The sequence below is a fragment of the Anser brachyrhynchus genome (genome assembly GCF_964034855.1).
Source record: "Anser brachyrhynchus genome assembly, chromosome: 3".
NCBI lineage: Eukaryota > Metazoa > Chordata > Aves > Anseriformes > Anatidae > Anser > Anser brachyrhynchus.
In genome coordinates this window covers 70429097-70448507 of record NC_137696.1, presented here as the reverse complement: position 1 = coordinate 70448507, position 19411 = coordinate 70429097, and the positions used below count along the sequence as shown (strand labels likewise).

Sequence of the window (19411 nt, the reverse complement as noted above, 5' to 3'; positions counted from 1 at the left end):
TTTTTCCTTTTTCTCCTTGATCATTCTCTTCAAAGGCTGATAAGTCTGCTTATCGGTGTTTAAAAGTGTCTTCAGTAATAGAGTTATTTTATGTTTGTGTCTAGGTGTGTTAATGTGTTCTTGTAGTACTGGGTCATTATTAGAAATTCTGTTATCAGATGGGTATCACATGGGTATGAATGCATGTATACATATAGATTATTCATATTTACATATATAGGTTAAACTGAAGGGATGCAAGACACGGACTCCTGATGGCTCTTGAACAGAAGACATTTATTGCCCTTTTTCACTACTACACATACTTTCCCCGTAGCCCCACGCGCTGTCCACGCACCTGAACCTGTCATACAATTGGTTAGAGACCCTCAGAAACGTGCCTCGAGCCAGCCAGCAATTGGCCACTGCCCAAAGCTCATCTTTAACACTGTAGCCAATTTACTTTATCTCAACCTTGCTCAAGTTTTTGGTTCTACCACTGTTTTCCTCATTATCTCTAACTCAGGAACGTGTGAAACAGCACAAAGCTCCCTGTGAATTCCTTTCCCACATTAAACCAAGTTAGTGACATTGGAAAAGGAATATAGGACGTAAAGTATTCCTATATTACCTTCTATGCCATGTGTTTCTCCTTGTTTCTCTTTCTTAGGAGTGCAGAAGCATATTTTGCATTTGCCTTGAGGATGAATGCAGGGGCTGCTTACAACTACAAAAGTAAAACCACAAGGAAATACCTTAAAAGTTAAGCATTTACAATAATAATATACTTGAACAGGATAGATCTTGCTGTCATGATGCACCATACAAGTCAAAGGTTTAGCACAATTTATATGAACACTCATGCTTCAGGGCATAAACTGACTTCTAAATTCAGATTTAAGAAGAAACTTTACTTATTGAAAGGTTATTCCATAATTACCAATTTCATGGTTTCTTGCCCTTTTTGTCTGAAGCATCTGATGCTGGCCGCTGTCAGAAAGAGGATATTGTACTAGATGAATTGGTCTGAATCAGTATGACAATGCTTGTATTTGTTATTGTGAGGAAATGATCATTTCTGTGGGTATCGTACCAATAAGAACACTTCTACCATGTAGGCACTAGACTGAGAAACAGTCTTTGATAACACGTTTACACAGTGTGATGATTTTAGAATGCACAGCCATTATCCAATGTTCTGCTCAAGCTAAGGAATTTCAGACAAGAAGAGCTTATGACTTCTTCAGGAAAACAAACCTGAATCTTCTCCCAGATTTCATATTTTTCCCACAGTGATTTCTATAAATTAACTTTCTAGATGATATGGTAATGTAAATAATAAACTGTAATAACACTAATAATTTATTTATTTATTTATTCTTACTTTCAGTAGTAGTGGCAAAACTAATAGTCCCTTTAAAGTAAGGAGTTATGCATTAGAGAGAAAGAGATATGCATCCATAGCAAATATTTCTGTGACAGGTTACAAAGGCGGCTTTGACATTTGTGTGTTTTCTTCTGTAACTACTTCCTCCACTAGGTGTCCCAAATACAAGGAATTAGAGATTCATGTGTTCTAGTTTTAAACACTGACATTTTTTCCCCAAGTCAAGTATTCCTGTTTAGACATATCCAGTGTTAATTTTGCTTCCAGTTAAAGGATTTATGGCATCCCAGCCTAAGTCCTATTAAAAAAAAAAAAAAAAAAAAGTGGGATTAAGTATACTATTATCATTATTAATTATTATTGATTATTATTATCGATTTTTGTCTCACATACATGTAAAAAATTACCTCCAGGACATCAATGGGGCCTCTGTAAACACACAGCTGCAGGACTGCTCAGAGTTGAGGTAAATAGCTTTGAAGAATTTTGTTAGAACTGTCTTCCTTAAGATCTAGGAGAAATAAACAGTCAATCCTTGTCATAGAGCAGAATCTGACTCTTCTGGTACCTTTGCATCAAATGATTCTTGAACTTTCCAAAAATCTGTGAGAAAATTGCTCCAAATTCTCCCTAAAAAAAACGCATGAAAACAATAAATTGTTGGACATGCCTCATACTTCTGTACTGTGGAGAAAAAAGCTCCCCATTAATGAGGCCTCATAAACCTGTAAAATTAAAGCCTTAAACCTGTAAAAATGTTTGGCAAGCACCTTGGTTTATCATTGCAGCTTCAAAGGTAGCAGACAAAATATATGTACTGTATGCCATTTGTGAGGACAGAACAGAATGATGGAAACTCCTGCTGAGAGGGAGCAAAGATGACCAGATCTGCTTGGTCATAAAAGTTATTCTTTGGCAAGCTTGCAGTTTAGAATCTCAAATTATTAGGTCCTTTTGGCATGTTATCATTTTCTTAATGATAATAAGTTTACAGATTTTGTTGATGAGGTCACTGCAGGAGCACAGAAAAGAATTTAAATCCCTAATTGCTGAGGGACAGTTAGCAGCTAGAGCACCTTTACAAACAGCTCTAGATGCTGCAGTTACCACCTTATACTCAATGGAAATTTGTGGGCTAATGAGCCACTCTCTTCTTGGCTCTGGAGTTCTGAGATCCCAGGAGCAGTGTTGTCAACAAAGGATGATCTTCTGTTTGGATGATGGGAATTAGTTCTGCATGAAAAACGGCAGTGTCCTTCACACTTTGGAGGATTCCTTTGCTGCAATTTATTCTTTCAATGTGTATATGACTGCAGAAAAAAAAAAAAAAGAAAAAAAAAAGAAACCAGATTTTTCTGATAGCTGGCCCATGTATATGGTAGAGCAACATAGAAAAATATGTTCTTTGAGATGCAATAAGGCCCTTGTCTCTACTCAATGTGTTGTGAAATACTTTGTTTCGAATTGATTTTATCAAATAACAATCCTTCTGAAAAGACTGGTTTGAGTTACCATTTTGTCGTTCTTATAGATTTTAGTCCCTTTTCCTTGCTTTAGAAATTACCTTTTCTCATTTATGGTATTAAGGTACTCAGCAACATGGACTGCAAGGTCAGACAAGGTAGAGTAGGTTGCCTCATACCTGTCTCCAGCTGTTTTATCCTTCCTTAGAATCCACTCTAGCAAGAAGTTGTTGCCCAAGAAAATAAATATTCTCTATCTCTTGCAACAAGGGAAGAAGGGCTTCATGAATAAGAAGGAAGAATTTCTATTCACACCCCTTGATGATTTTCCACCACAATGAAAGACTTGAGAGCCCTCCTTCATTGCTCTGCTAAATCCAAAAAGATTTCCAATACTTTGTTACATTCTCAGATGACAGCAGGTACTAGACAACACCTACAGAGCAAATTCTTGTGCTTTTTGTCTTGCAGCCCTCCTAACTGTGTCTATACTAGATAAGAACATTAGCTGAAAACATCACATTTCATCCAGACACAATTTAGACATATATCTAACATTTCTCTCCTTATTGATTTCTGATACAAAGATACTGGCAAAGTAAAGAAAAAGGAAAAGATATTTTGACTAAGACTGTGATGACCTATCTGGCTGAGGATATAAAAGCCCTTGTGACAGATAAAATGCCTTTATATAGTTTATGTAAGAACATAATGACCATGCAAGGTCAGACCAAGACTCCAAGTAGTCTTGCATGCTGTCTCCAACACCTTCCCAGCACATATCTTGGGAATAGTATAGCTACAGATCAACATCTATAGTTTTTTTTTGTTGTTGTTGTTTTGTTTTTTAGTATTTATAGTTAATATATCTAAATAGGTTTATTGAACTGGTACAGTCTTTCCTGGAACTTCTGAAACTTCTGTCATGCATCCTGGTTTCCTTAACCATGCCTTGAATTCTTCATAAAAAATGCTGTCAAGATGCCTATAGATCTCACTTGTCTGCATAATTTCACTAGTTATCATCTGATTGTGGAGACCTTAATTTCAGTGTTTAAATGTTCCTGTCTATTTTTGTAAAATGAATTAAACCCTTCCAGGTTTTCCCTCAAACTTCTTATTTGTTCTTTATCAAAAACAAAACCTGTTTTTGTCTAAAGATTACATAAACAGTGTTCAGAGGTTATAAAGCCATGTTAAAGTAGCTGGACTAGAATCTCTCAATACAGGATTGCCTACAGGAAAGCTGGGGAGGGACATCAGAGCATAGTGATAGGACTGGGGGTAATAGTTTTAAGCTGAAAGAGGGTAGATTTAGATTAGACATTAGAAATAAGTTATTTACTAAGAGTGTGGTGAGGCCCTGGCACTGGTTGCCCAGAAAAGCTGTGGATGCTTCCTCCCTGGAGTCGTTCAAGGCCAGGCTGGATGGGGCTTTGAGCAACCTGGTCTAGCGGGAGGTGTCCCTGCCCATGGCAGGGGGTGCAAATTATATGATCTTTAATGTTCTTTCAACCCAAACTGTTCTGTGATTGTGTGATACATAGTTCCATTAAACTAGATGCAGACAGGTTTTCCTACCGCTTTGAGAAGCATCTCACTCAGTGGCACATTTATTTAAAGTTGTATGGGCTACTAATTAGGTGAGTCTTCCACAAAATATACTCGTTTTGTAAGAGTAGTGTTTTGTCATCTATTTTTAGGGTAGCTGCAAATCCCCACAGTGTTTAGATCAAGTCACTGCTTTTAAGCTATTAAGCAAGTATTAGAAACATATTAGAATAAAAAAGAAAAGCTACTTGTTTGTATGGAACCAGAAGTTCCTTGGCATTTTTTGTGTATAACTTTCTAATAGTGCATACTGTTCCGCAGTTTGCTTTGTTTTCTCTGTACAATGAAAACAACAAAAATTGTGTTCTGCAATGTAAAAATACCTGAGTGTAGTTTCAGCTCTTTCTTCTAACAGAGGGACCACACTTCAACCTCTGTCGGGTACTGCATCATATTGTCTAACTGGTACTTTCAAGCCTAAGACTACTGCACAGGAGGTACATCATCCCTGGAATGAAGAGCAGACATGTCAAGAAACTGTATTCAGCTTTTTTTTTTTTTTTTTTCTTTTTAATCACTAAATTCTAGTTTGCTCTAAGCTCTGGGCATTTTTGTGGTGCTTACTGTCCAAGTTACCTTTGTTATTCTTTTTAATGTGTTTATACTTTATTTACCCTGAGAATTTTTCTAAAGTACCACTCTGCAGGTATGTGACTGTGTCTGGCTAAATCCTGTTTTCAAAAATAATTGGGATAGTAATAGCTCATCATTAATAGCAAGGGTTAAATGCCTCCTTCAAGCCTTTTTATCTGTGGCGCTAACTTACCAAGCCATTTTCAGGAGCCAGTGCCACACATGTCCAGATGTCAATGCTTTGGGACTGGGTTCACTGAGGCTGCCTTCAGCCTTGTAGCAAAGCGGAATCTGATTTCTTTGCATCCAGAGTTGCCTTAACAGTTTTGCCATTATTATTTGTAACAATGGAAGTATCAAAATGACGGTGTGGAACAGCTGTGCTGCGTGTCTGCACAGTGTGCCACAAGCAGCAACGGTAACTGAGGTTAAAGCAGTCAAGGTACAATAATGGAGGGTATTGTACCTGTTCCAAGATAAGCTACTGGCTACTTGTGCTCAGATTGATGGATAAGGCCCCATGTGTCTCAAGTGTGCAGAGAGATCTCTCTGCTTGCAGCTCTTTCATATGAGACTGATGCTTGACTGGACAGATTTATATAGTTTCCAGTATCTTCTCTCCACCCTCAAACTGTCAAAAAATAGTAAGATTGCAAGAAAATATTTGATCCAATAGATCACCAGTATCTTCTCTCCACCCTCAAACTGTCAAAAAGTAGTAAGATTGCAAGAAAATATTTGATCCAATAGATCAAATCCAACTGATCCAATTGATCCTCCTCTTAAAAAACATTGGTTAATAACATATCTTTCTAAAGATGAGCCTGGTGACTATAGAAGTCATTGTCAAGATATTAGGAACTCTAACTTATGTCTCAGTACGCTAGCCAGGATTTTTAAGAAATTAAACTGTTCCATTAAATTTCAGCATAAAATACCATGTAATAAACAGAGTAAAAGCTATTACTCATTTTCAACTGATAGGTGATTTACTCTATGCAAAGTAAGTATCACAGTAGAAAAGCAGTCAGACACTTTAACAAAGTAATGAAAAGTTATGCCTCCATAAATCATCATATTACAGCTTCATTTAATCATTTTCCTATCTTGTTCTGATGCATTTCAGAGTTTTTATTCACACCAGGAAAGGTAAAGCAGAGGGGTCTTTGGAGACTGAAAACTCTTCTAACTGTGGACACAGCTATTTGAGAATTCCAGCCCCTGAGAACAGGACAGCTTGTTCCAAGGTTTTCATTAGGAGGGATGGACTGTGCAGCTCAGTATCATATTCAGCAGCTGTTGTTCTGGAACTGACCATCCAAGACAAGTGAGATAAAAAACCTGCTTCCACAGGGATGTAAAGGCAAGATCATATGGAACAGAGTCAGAAATGTATCAGCTTTAATATTTTAAAAAGAAGAGGGAAAATGGTCTTTGTGGAGGGCTGACTGTAACCTTGTTGAAAAGCTTTTATCAAGCAATGCAGTTGTGTTAAAGGCATGGGTCTGATGTCTTAAGAAATATAAAGCCAGATGTATGCGCATCTCCTCTTTCACAGTTCTCTTACCTTATATTGCAGCTATCACTTTTAGCAATTGAAAATGCATGTAAGCAATTGTAAATCTGTATGTGACACTCTAGTAAGGAAAGACAAAGCTGTAAAAACCTAGTGCCATAAATGCACTGACTTGCCTCCAGTGTCCCATTTTCAGCAACAAAAGGAAATAAGTCTTAAAACTGTACATAAAGCTCTCCTGCTGTATACTGCTATTATTCCTGATTCATTAAACACTTTCTGGCTATAATCAAACTTGTGGGAAAATGGCCATAGAACAAATGTTGAAAAATAAAAGCACAATTGCTTGTGCATTATTATTGCTATTAATCAGTATTGTGGGACTTGTGCAGTAGTATGATGTTTCCGTAGTATGTCTTAGCTTGTTCATAAGCAGTACTTCATCTGTGTAAGGTATTACAGGCAAGATAACATTGAGAGAAACTAGAAAAGCAGTGTGGACAGGTATTTCAGCTAGGCCTCAGTTTAGGGCATGTTAAATATTTTCTGGAGCAAAACCCATATTGTGCCAAGAAATGTGTAAGTATACTTGCATGATCAACTGGAAAATATCTGTGCTGTAATGGGGCAAATTATGAGAATTTTTGGTAGCCTAGTAACAACACTATTCTGGGCCAGAATCACCAGGACTGCCAGGCCTCAGCGATACTAAGCCTAGGAGCACCTAAGCTAGTTACATTTGAAGTCCTGAAGCAGCAAAATAATAGAGATCTTCCTAGCTGGGGAGCCAACTGATCTCTGTCATCTTGACTCAAATTGTCACGAACAGCAAGGAGCTAAGTACTTATGCTCTACGTAGCTTGGAAAGTGGCACTTTGGAAATTGAAGACTGTAAATTGCTAAAATTGTGGAAACAACTCCAGTAAATGATACTGTTGGGTAAGCATTGAATCCAAGGGTGCTAGGGCTTTCCATACACCTCAGAAAGAGACATGGCCAAATGACATTAATCAGGGGCAAGAACCAGAAGCAATGCAGGATTAGTCAGGAACACTATTTATTTATTTATTTATCTATCTATCTATCTATCTATCTATCTATTTATTTATTTATTTATTTTCTCTCTTTTCCTTCTCCAGAAGTTATTTGTGCAATAGCTGCTCTAGCATCAGGAGATAAAGGGTCCAGAGAGAGACATGAGACATTATTCTTTGAGTCAGTAAATCCATAAATATAAATTGAAACCTTATGTCTCTTCACTTTGTCTGTACTGCAGGAAGAGCATCTGATTACCACAGGTGAAAAAGTAAGAAATTAGAAAGCTTTACTTGTACTTTGATTTAGTATTAATTTTCCTTGATTAGTTCTGCTGTGTCTCCACTTCATATTAGCCTAGTCAATGGGTGATAGAGGGTGAAGGTGTTAATTGACCTTTGTTCAGTGCCAGCAGAGGTTATAACAGACTTATTATATGTTCCTTCTGTGTGGTATGTATGCTGCTTGTGTGGAGGGTTGTTGCTCTAGGGTATTTTGTGCTGCTGTTAGTTTAGCTGTTTTGAGCCTCTCCTAATAGATTCTAGAAAAGCTAGTTTGTTCTCCTGAGCTTGGGGGAAAAAAAGTTATGGAGAGGTATTAAAGTAATGTTGACGCTTTAGCAATTTAATTTCATCCTTATGGAAACTAACCTTCAACCAATCTGAATGAAAATAAGACTTAAAGGCTGTACCATACATCTGGATGGATGTGGATAGAAGCTCCAGCAAGCTCTGGCTAGTGAGTTTTTGTGTGAGAATGACAAGAGTGAAATTCTGCACCTGTGGATGGCTAATTTTCAAAGGGTGAAAATGTTATTTCATATTAATGGATGTTTCAGTTGCAGAAGACTTAAAAAAAAAAAAAAGTTGCAGGTGCTTATTCACCATTGGTAAGGGTGAGTGGTTTGCATAGGTGGGTGGATTATATTAAATCCTAGTATAAGTTATTCTTCTATCCTCCTTCTGCAGCTTTCTCCTATCTTGGGTTTGTTACTCAGACTGTGTGGGAAGATAGCTGGACAAAGATTCCCACCCCCCCTCCCCAGTTGTGGGAGGTTTACCATTGGATGTGGTTATTTTATGAGCTTTTTTTTTTTTTTGGGGAGGGGGCATGGAGTGGGTGGGTAGGAGGAGGTGTATTAGAAGGTTGGTGAATGGAATCCAAGCAAAATTTGTTGAATTTTGAGGTACATAGAGGATTAAGGACTTCAGTAGGTGTCATTTTCCTGTGTTATCTCCCTTATAATATTGTAAGGCTGATTTGCTTCAGGGAAATTGTATTAAAATGCTGTCTGGGTGTGGAGAGAAAAAAAATAAAAACACACAAAAAAAAAACAGGATGGGAGTACAGATCTTGAATAACTTCTACTGAGCTTTAGCTTGATGGAAGTTGCTCTTTCATTTGTATTACTTCTCATTGACAAAGACTGAAGTTGGCTAGTACCCTAATCTCTTGAGATATGGAGAATTAGTGGCCCTTAGCCTTCCTTGTATTGATAAATCATGATCTATGTAGTGGTCCTCAGAGTTTCAATTGCAAGAAATTTGGTCCTCAGTCTTGTGATAAGAAATATTTATATTTTTCTTTATCATCTACAGGAACAGAGATTTAGTATTAAAATCAGGACAAAGTATTTCTTGATCCATCTTGCCCTGACTTCATCTATGTCAATATCCAGTATTAAAGATCCATTTCTCTTGAAACAATGTTCGTATATGTCTCTGCTTCTCTCTATATGTATATATAACATAAGCTTTGTTGCTTACCTAGGTTTGAAACTTGCCCCCCAGAAGTCAAGGGGGGAATTTTCCCTTATTAGTAGAATAAAAACTTTGTCATATTGTGTGATGTCTACAAGTCCTTTACATGGGGGTTTCTAGGTGTGATTTTCTGTGTACACCTGGCCTATTTTTAAGGGCATGCCTGCTTTCAAATCATTTATTGCATATTTAAAATAGTACCATCTTGGCAAACTGAGTAGTTGGCTTGTTTTCACAAGCGGTATGACTATGATGGTCACAGTTTACCCTTTGTGAGGAGTCAGGCTAGGCTTTGGATAAGTGTAGACCAGACATGTTTAGTGAGCCATGTGATTTTTGCATATAGAAAAAATATTTCTTATGTTTTAACATCTACTAGTTTTGACATGCTTTAACAATATGGTATGTCTTATTGCTGCTTTTACTATAAGGCCTTTCTTGATTTCTATGTGAATTTGTGAATATCCTTTTCATGTTCTTTTTTTCTGAAAGCGATCTGAGGAAGGGCATAAGACCTTACTTTCATTAGAAGCAATTTTGTTCTGGGTTATTAGTTGGTTATATCTTCAAGGCTGAGTGAATCATGGATCAGGTTTAAGTGGCAGGGAAGAGGAGAAACATATATAGTCGGACCTAAGATTTCACTTGGGAGCAAAGAGAGATCAATATAGAACTCCAGCTAGGGAATTCTAGTCTGTGAAAGATGTGATCATGATGTCAGTTATTTGACGTAAGGTGATAAGATTTTTCATTTTTAAGAAATTGCCATAGGCTACCATAATAAAAGCTCTCCTTTTAATAAGGAATCACAGGATGAAATTCCTTGTCCGGTATTCTGCAGTAGGTAACTCTAGTTAATCATACTTAAATCCTGCAAAGCCAAAGACATTTTCTTCCTTGGGTTCAAGCTAGTAAAAATATCCTTGCTGAGGATTTAGCAAGTGAGCACTTGCATACAGATTTATTGAAGCTATGATAGCTTTTACATTGAGCAGAGAAATGGGAGCACTTTATTTTGCATTATTGAATTCAACAGACCTAATAGCTGCATAGCTGGTGGTCCAGATGATGATTTAAGGTCTTCAGATAGAAAACTAGATAAGTAAAGATTTCCAGCTTTATGACAAAACTAGAAATGTGTGGAGTGGGTGGGTGAATAAATGCTTCCAGTCAGTTTTCAAAACAATGGACTTTTCTTTTTCTGAAAGTAAAGAAAAAACTATAGAAAACTGTTGATCCTATATATATGTATCTATAATCTCAGTGTTGATGTTCTCTATCAAGGAAACTGGGTAAATTTGTCATTAAATCAGCCTTAAAAAGACAATATGATGAACTTTCTGAAGTGCAAGATAGCATTAGAAATAAGAGCTGTCAGCCACTGCAGAGAAGCTGTGGAACTAGGGAAATGTGGGCAAGAATGATTGGAGAGATGATCTTTGTTAAGAGCTTTGCTTTTTCAATCTTGCTTAGACCACATTCAAAACTTGTCTGTTTTGCAGAGCTGTTTTAATTTCACAACTGTATGTTAAAAGGTAGAGTTCCATACTTTGGGAGTTTGTTTATACTAGGACACAAAATTAAAATACTAAGTCTTCAATATAAGGTGGCTTATTTGCTCGTCACTCACTCTAGTTGATTTCAGCTGATCTGCCTTAGTGTAAGTCTGTTTCTTATGTTTACTTGTAAGGTTGGGAGAGATGACTGCTCTTTTTTCTTTTGCTCTATGGATAATTGGAATGTTGCCTCTTCTTTTTTTTTCTTTTTTTTTTTTTTAAGAATGTTCTAGTTACAGCTGTATAACATTTTGCATGGTTCTGGAGTCAATGTTCAATTTAAAAGATATATTACACCTAAGAAGCATTTAAGATTAGAAGTCTGTATTTTGAGGAAATAAATGACTAGAACTGTTTAAAGCTGCAGCAGTATTTACAATATAAAATCTGTTTTTCTTTTCGCTACTGGAGACCAAGGTTTTGGAAGGCTTTGTAACAATGTATGTTCTGAAATAAAACTATATTTTTGTATCTAAATTCCCAGAGTGGAAGATGCCTAACTCTCCAAATTAATACTTTATTCTTCCTGTCTCTTACATTTCTTATCTAAAATGCTTGGAAAGTGAGGATGATTAACAGAGTTACACTTTTTTGTGTGTGTATAGTCTTTAATCAGCCTGAGGTTACGTATGCTTTACAGTATTATTCAGCCTGTAGTCATATACTTTAGTGTTTATAATCTTACAATAACGAAAGATTAGATGTAACTGAGAATCATTCATCTTAGTGGTGATTCCATTCAAATGAAACAAAAAGCATCTACTCATCTGTATTGGTCTAAGCTTGATAGCAATGCAGTTACTTTCCCTAATGCTATGCTTGTTGTGGCTTTGTTTTCCACCTGATTGCTTGGTTTTGCTCTTTACTCCAATATAGTGCTCTTTTTCCTTTCATAAAATGATTACACCCGTAATAAGAATTTTACCTGTTTTCCTCTATTTTTTTACCCTTTGCTTTCTCAGTAAGAACAGATGAATTTTTAAGTGTTTTTGGTGTTTTTGTGTGGGATGGGCTGATGTGTTTTCTAGTCTCTAAAGTGAGAAAACCCTTGTGCTTCCTAAGGCTGATCAGAGGTGCCAGAAATACTACAAAAACTGATACTCAGATGTTGTTAGGAACCCAAGTCCCAGTTAATGTATTACCTACTTAAAACCTTTTTGAAAATGTTGGATATGTGATTTGGTGCATGTTATTTCTCCTTTCTCAAACACTGTGTCTGATGGAATGGGAGAGCAAAGCATCCCCCTTGAGATGAATGGAAAAACTGGCAGAAGGGAGTCTCTCATATAAATATGGTGAATCAGAGGCCATCCTTCAATAGATGGATGTAACATTAGGGAGATGTCAGCAGGAGGAGAGAGCAAGGAAGTGGTGCCATGTGCTCTAATACTTGATGTGAATTACACTTGCTTGAAATCTCTGTATCACATTGCTCCAACTCCCCCTTCCAGTAAATAGCTGAAGGTGAGGGAAAAAAGAAAACTAGACTTCAGGATGAAAATGTAGATTGGCTTAGATGGGTTCATTCAAATCAATGGAAGTACAAAGTGAAACAGAAAATGAAGATAGATAACTTTAGATAACTTGTGAAGATAATCAGCATCAAAAGTTCTGTCCCATCTCTGAAGTTCCCACCTTGCCTGTCATTTCAGAACAGGTAGTCAAGAAGACAAATAGGAAACATCAGTATTTGAATGAATATGATTTTGGGGAACTAGAAGTATTTTTAGCTGTATTGTTTAAATTTGCTCAGTCTTCCTTATTTACCAAACAATTAATTTCGTCCTGTTTGTGCTGCTTTGTCTTGGAGGGATGCTTGCAGAAGAATACATGAATCAGATCTCTTGCAATCCATACCCTGACTGCTTATAATCAGGACAAAGGTGATTTACTGGAGGAGCTTAGATTAGGTTTTGTGAAAATCCAGAGGTCTGGCTCACTCATCATCATCTTAGACTCTGATTATGTAAACATTGTGCCAATGTGTGTGCTCATTTTAAGGGGAGCCAAAAGGCTGAGGAGGTTTCAAGTGCCACAGGAAGGATATGTAGAATAGTGCTACAAAACCAGCCAGAATCTTGACTGTGACTTGAGTCATGTGGTCTTGAACTTTTTTTGACGATGCGGTTCAAAAGCTTGCAGCTGCTAAGAATGTGATCTTCAGTATAAAGGAACAAAACCACATTCTTCATTTGGATGCTAATTTCAGGTGGATGCTGATAATTATCTAAAGATTTTCTGGGTTTTAGTAAATTATTGGAATAAAATCCAGAATAACTGACCATCTCCTAGTTCTGTCAGCCTTGACCTAGATGACAGTACTACCACTGAGACAAAAGGAAATTCAGTAGCATGACAGTAACAGAAGACAATAAAAAGCTGGCTGTATTTTGTCTTGATCCAGCCAAGCTTATTGTATGAATTCCAGTCTGTGAAGGTTGTTCTTATCACAAACTGATCTCTTATGTATTTAAATGCTCTGCAGGATCTTTAGAAAATTTTTGTCCTGGTTCCTACTTGGCAATTAGAAATACAAAGCTCCCTTTGTCTTTTGCTTTTGTTATACTGTAGTCAGGCCATTGCCTGGTTATGCAGCAGTTCTGTTGCAGTTTGGAGGAAGTCATTGCTAGTAGTGGGTACCAACTATAGCAGATAAAACATTCAAATTTTTTTCACAGTTCTTTAAAAGCTTCCTCAGCAGCCCTAGCATGCAGTTTAATTTGCTGCATATTAGCCTCTTTGCTGGTTGAGAAAGAGCGTATTGTCTCCCGTCAACAACAGAACTGTTTGCCAGCTCTTTGCCTTCAACAGGAGAATTGAGCTTTTGCAAAATTTGAAGTTGAGCAGACGGACAGCACAAAGATCAGAATGACACAAAGGGAACCCTTAGTTTGTAGAGCACAGTTTGGGTCTGTCTCTGGATTATCAGCATGTAAACAAGGCTGATACAGAGAAGAGAGTACAGGACTGAGAATGAAAATCCTCATAAGTGACAGCACAGAATGTGGGTCAAAAATTTTAAACCTCCTCCCTAGTTCTTCAACCCAGGTAGAGAATTTGAAAACTGGAGACTGATATACAAGAAGCCTTGCTGTCCTTTCTTACTCGGTACATGCTTTACAGTTAGCTAACACACAGACTTTTTGAATTGTTTCCACCAAAGATGTTGAGGCACATCACTGTGACTCTGCAAAAGACATAAGGTTCCTTTCTGGTCCAGTTGTACTTAGGATTTTTGAGCCTCTGAGCAGAAAGTGCTTAATGTACTAGCAATCTGCCTCAGACTTCACACAGTGACCCTGCAAAAGTGATTAATGCAAGAGGATAGTCTTTCCTCTCTAGAACTAGGAATAGAAAAGAAATTGAAGCCATAGAAAAGGGAAGGATAAGAAAAAGGAGAAAAAAAAAAAAAAAGAAGCACACTAAGGCTTAAGAACTCATCTGCTCGTCTCCCTCCTCGAAGGCTTCTTCCTTTGTTGGAGGCTGAGAGGCATTGGCACTTGACCCACAGGATTTTAAAGAAGAAACTCAGGACAGATTGTTCCCAAAGGATTTCTTTGATACTGTAGTCAAATAGTCATAAAAACTTCAGAGCTGTAGCGGGCAAAGGGAAAAAGTAAGCTGAAAAAGGAGAAATACTAATAGTAAAAAGGAGTCTGATTCTTTCCCCCGAGGACAAGACTTGAAGATAAATTCTGAGGTTCTTGAAGGAGAACACTGAAATGCCAATAATTCTGGAGGTGGTCGTGGTAAGGAGTACGGGATGGTGGAAGAGAAGAGACACCCCCAACCATCCACTGATTTTACTCAAGCAATGCTCTTCTTGTGTAATTTATTAAACAGTAAATAAATAAATAAGGGCTTAACTGTCATTGTGTTAGATCTTTCCCTTGCATTAACTTCCCATTTGATATTCTTCTGGAATTAAGACATTAGCAGCAGCCTTGGTAGTGGTGTATTAATCCTATCCTCAGTGGTGCAGTTCAACTAAGGCTTATTGGAAAATACATCTCTTGAAAGGAAAGCAAATAGTATAACAATACAAAAATATCTAGAAAGTGATCTCTTATTTCTTTCAGCCCACTCGTGCAATAAAGAATTACAGACATACCAGGAAGACATTAATGTCAAGGGGACAGAGACTGGGAAATTCAAGCAGCCTTTTTTTTTTTTTTTCTTTCTATTTAATGGAGAGACTCCCTAGAAGAAGAAGCTGTGCTTTAAGTTAACGTGGAATGTTCTTTGCACTTAGCAAAAGGAAAACAGGCCTGATGTGGTGGCCTATACAGAAATTACTGAGTTTCCATATAACTTGGAATGGAAGGGAAAATTCTATCACAGAAATGATTACCATCAGCAGGGCCAGTGTTTTACTTCATGTCTTTCAAAAATTGTGTGTTGCTAGAAAATCTGACTTTCATTGAGAGGAAATATTAAGGCTAAGAAAACACTGAAAATAAATTTCAGGAGGCTGTCTGGGGTACAGCTGCTATTCTGGTCTCAGTCCCAGCATGGATCTTAATGGAGTATTGGCATCTTCCAGTGTTCAAGAGCTCATTTAGTATGGATGCGCTAGTGCAGGCAGATGCACTGTGGCAACTGTAATCAACTGACTTACCTTTTGAATGCAGCAGCTATGGAAATAATTCTGACAAATATTGACATGTTGAATAGTGACAGAAGGCTGGAAAAAATAAATTTTCTTCCATAGACCCTCAACACGGGTCAAAAAAAGAGGTTGGAGAGAGAAGAGAAATGGTAAGCTTGATGAGAAGAGGGCTAAAGGGGTGCAGTGTTTTGGAGACTGTTACCAAACTGATGTATATATACACAACTGGTATTTATCTGGTACATGGGCCAAACTGTGAATACAGTTCACTTTTCCCCATCATGCTCTGATCACTTCATCAGTGTTTTTTTTTAGGGGCACTGACACTTCTTTATTTTCACAGGAATCTACCCTTGCATCTGCTAATCTTGACAGTATGTACTGTTCAAGGACTCAGATTGAGATATTCTCCCTGCTGTCTAGATGCATGGTGTATTTAGCCACTAATGCAAGATGGTATGGATTTTGCATCACCAGTTCCTGGACAGTGGCTGTAGCTCAGCAGAGGATACTTTATAAAGCTGAATTATGTGGGGTTCTGGTCTTGGCTCTTTTGATTCCTCATTTTCAGGAACACTGCACACAATGTTTTCCTGCTTCTTGGAATACTCAGACACCTTTATCACTTGAAATGACCTAAGGATAAAATTGGACTGCTTTGTTGATTTTTATTAAACACATTTGTTAATGTAACAAAATATTTTTTTTTTTTTGGGGGGGAGGGGGGTCAAAACACACTGTTAAAGTTTGGGCTGATGATAGTCTTCCTCTTAGTGGCTACAGTATCATAGATAGTTTAGGAATCCAAGTTATTCACCCTACAACTTTACTCACTGCTGACGTACTTCTATTCATTACTGTTGGCAAGAAATATTGGGGCCAACTGCGACAATTCTGAGGTGTTTCTCAACCGTAAGATAAATGACCTCCTTAGTCTTCACGCATATTTGTCCATGTTTGTCTGTGGTTGAGTTGTGGTGATGTTGCATTGAGTTGTTATATGGTCATGGTGATAGCAAGAGGGAATTAAGTTCCTTTCTTAGCCTTCCTAAAGGCTAACACAGATGTTCTGGTTATATTGCAGCAAGCTGATGTAGATACTCAGAAGGCGTGTCTTTCTGAGTTTTTAAATGTTAGGACCTCCTACCCATTTATTTTTTTCCTGTTGTCAGTTGTGATTTTTATGTACGCAGTCACCTACTACTTTCTGGATCTTTCTGAACCCATTACAATTCTCAAGTGAAAAATCCTCACCATAGGGGAATACTCAGAGCATGTAGTAGCAGGATTTTTGCAATTTCCTTTTTGTTACATCATTCATATTTTCATCTCTAAGTTCTGTTTTTTTCTCAATTTGAAGAATTATTTTCTATGGATGCCCTTTGATAAAATCTTAAAAACCAAAAGACCTGCTGTACTTCATGTATAATATGCACTCTTATATTCACAGAAGATTGTAGTTTGAATCTCTTGACTATTGTCTCATACAGTTAGATAACATTGCATTTATCAAGATTCTTTTAATTGTGAGTTTGAGTCTCTTGCCAATTTGCCTTTTATGTTAACTGTCTGACCACAGTGGAACAAAAGGAAGAGGAAGAGACTGTGCTAGAGAAATTGAATTTGAGATTAGAATGTGGCATTGAGCAACAAGTTTAAGTGTATGCTGTTTAGGCATCAGATAAAAAGGTAGTTATGCAATGACACAGTATTATTTCTGTTTTAGTGTAGTACAAACTACAGGTAAGTGATGCTAGCTTAGAGAGAAATAAGTTTTACTACTGCACCCTGGCAGGCATAAACATGCGTCTAGGAATTTCTGTTATACCAATGTTCATGTAAAAGCCAGAAGAATGCTTGCAAGCAGCTTTGCTTTGAAAAATAATATTTATATCTGGAGTTATAAAAATGAAAAACATTATTCTACTTCAGTCATATGCTGTTTGAGATCATAGTTTCATCCACCTTCATTGGCCTGAAATGGATTTGTGCATTTGCAGCCTTATGAAACTCTCAGGATGTAGTGGTACTGCTTTTGTGTTAGCAGTCTAAGAGTGTGGATGTCCTCATTTTGCCTCTGTTGAGAGTTCAGATGAAGATTCAATTAAGGAACAAGTCATTGTGCAGTACATCAAAATGCTGAATTATCACACCTGTTTGGTGAACAAGGGTAAATGCCTGTAATTGGGATCTATAAAAGCAAGGCACCTGCTTACTACCTGTGACCTTTTTCTCATGCTCTGTCTGAATTAGCTAGGTCTGACTGCTTCTAAATGTAGATACTTTTTTTTTTTTTTTCTTGACTACACCTAAAAGCAAGACTTTTGGTCTGTGGGATACCTTAGAGATATTTTGGAAACTAAGCAGTAGTTCAAGCTTCATTAGGCAACAGGCTTCCGGTATTTCTAAAGCTGCTTTTTTAGGTATATTTACAGTAGAGTTTTAGTTCAAGCAAGCAGTGTGCTTTTCAAAGAGAATTCTGTGATTGTATCAAAAAAAAGATTCTTTGGTAATGTGGTAGAAACTGGTTTCCTTTTGGATGAAGCAGACCTAGCAGATACACATAGTCATCATGGTGTGTTATTTATAGTGACAAATGGGCACCTAGTCTGTGGGAGCACACTGTAGCTACTTTGAAATAAGACAACAGAACACCCTTTGGCATCAAGTGTTTCACTGTATAAATCTGCTGTTACTGGGCTATGGTATTTGCTATTGTAGTTTTAATTAATGATGCTGTTACAAGAACTCAGGATTACAAGCCTTGGAAAACCCCAAACTGGGACAGTTCACCTAGACTCCGAGGAAAACATTTCAAGTGGCTCTTAAGACAACATCTCAAATCAGATCTGGCAGTGAAATTTCTATCTAGATTATACACAGGCACCCGCGTAGGTGCCCAGTGGACTCAAAATGGGATCCATCCCAACAAATTTGAGATGTACACTGTGAAGATTTGCCTGCAATAGATGATTTACTTAATAATTTATTACCCAAGCTGTTTTTTTTTTTTAATTATATATACTTAAATGGCTTGGGTTGCAATTTGATCTATTTAGATGCCTACTTGAGGATGAAATCACTTGTTACCAAGTGGTACCTGTCTCTCTCCCCGACCTCAAAAGAAAACCCTAAAACCTAAGGTGAGCAAGCAGCTTAAATATAGTTGGCTGCAATGACCTATAGAATCGATGCATTTCTGAGATTGAAGTCAAAGTACTCTATTGATATGGAATAAAATGTATCTGTTCCAAAGTTTGTTTATAAACTTTCAATCTGGGCACTACAAGGACAAGGTCCACTATGGGTGGAATTCAAAATCTGTACCATGAAGTACTTCTGATGTAAGACAGAAATCCTATAAACGCATGCTTAGCTTGGTGTTTTATGTTGTCTGGATTAAACAGATGTTTTACTCTGGTCAGCAAAACATCTCTTAGGAGCTTACTTTCCCAATTTCTTTGAACTGAATCTCCATAAATGTTATGCTTCCATTCACAGAATATACTCATATTTTGAACTTTTTTCATCCTGAGAAATGTGCAGTAATAATTCTTTTGCAAGCCTCTTGGTATCGTGGCCACATGTTTCTCAGGCAGGTGTTTTTGTATGCAGGAAATACTTGTTTAAATTGATCTATCAAATCACTTCACACAGTATTGGGTACAAGTGTGTTACCATAGCAGGAAATGAGTCAACATTTACAGAGAGATTGTAATGCTGTTTCAACATATTCTGTTAAATTCTCAGCAACAGTACTACTGTATTACTTGACGCTTGCAGTCTTTGGGTCAGGGCCCATGCCTAATGTAGTCCGTACAATGCATTCTGCATTCTGGAAGTTACATGAAACAAAATCATTTACAATTCTTCCTAAAATCTTTGTGAAAGCTTATAGAAATGCTATGGCAATTAAAATAGC

At 37.3% G+C, this 19411-nt stretch overlaps 1 protein-coding gene across 1 annotated transcript in view; it reads left to right on the top strand.

Moving 5' to 3' along the window:
* The window catches only part of NKAIN2 (sodium/potassium transporting ATPase interacting 2), a gene marked incomplete at its 3' end in the record, with an annotated part of 509777 nt that overhangs the window by 17307 nt on the left and 473059 nt on the right, over positions 1–19411 (top strand). The gene's annotated exons all lie outside the window — the stretch shown is intronic.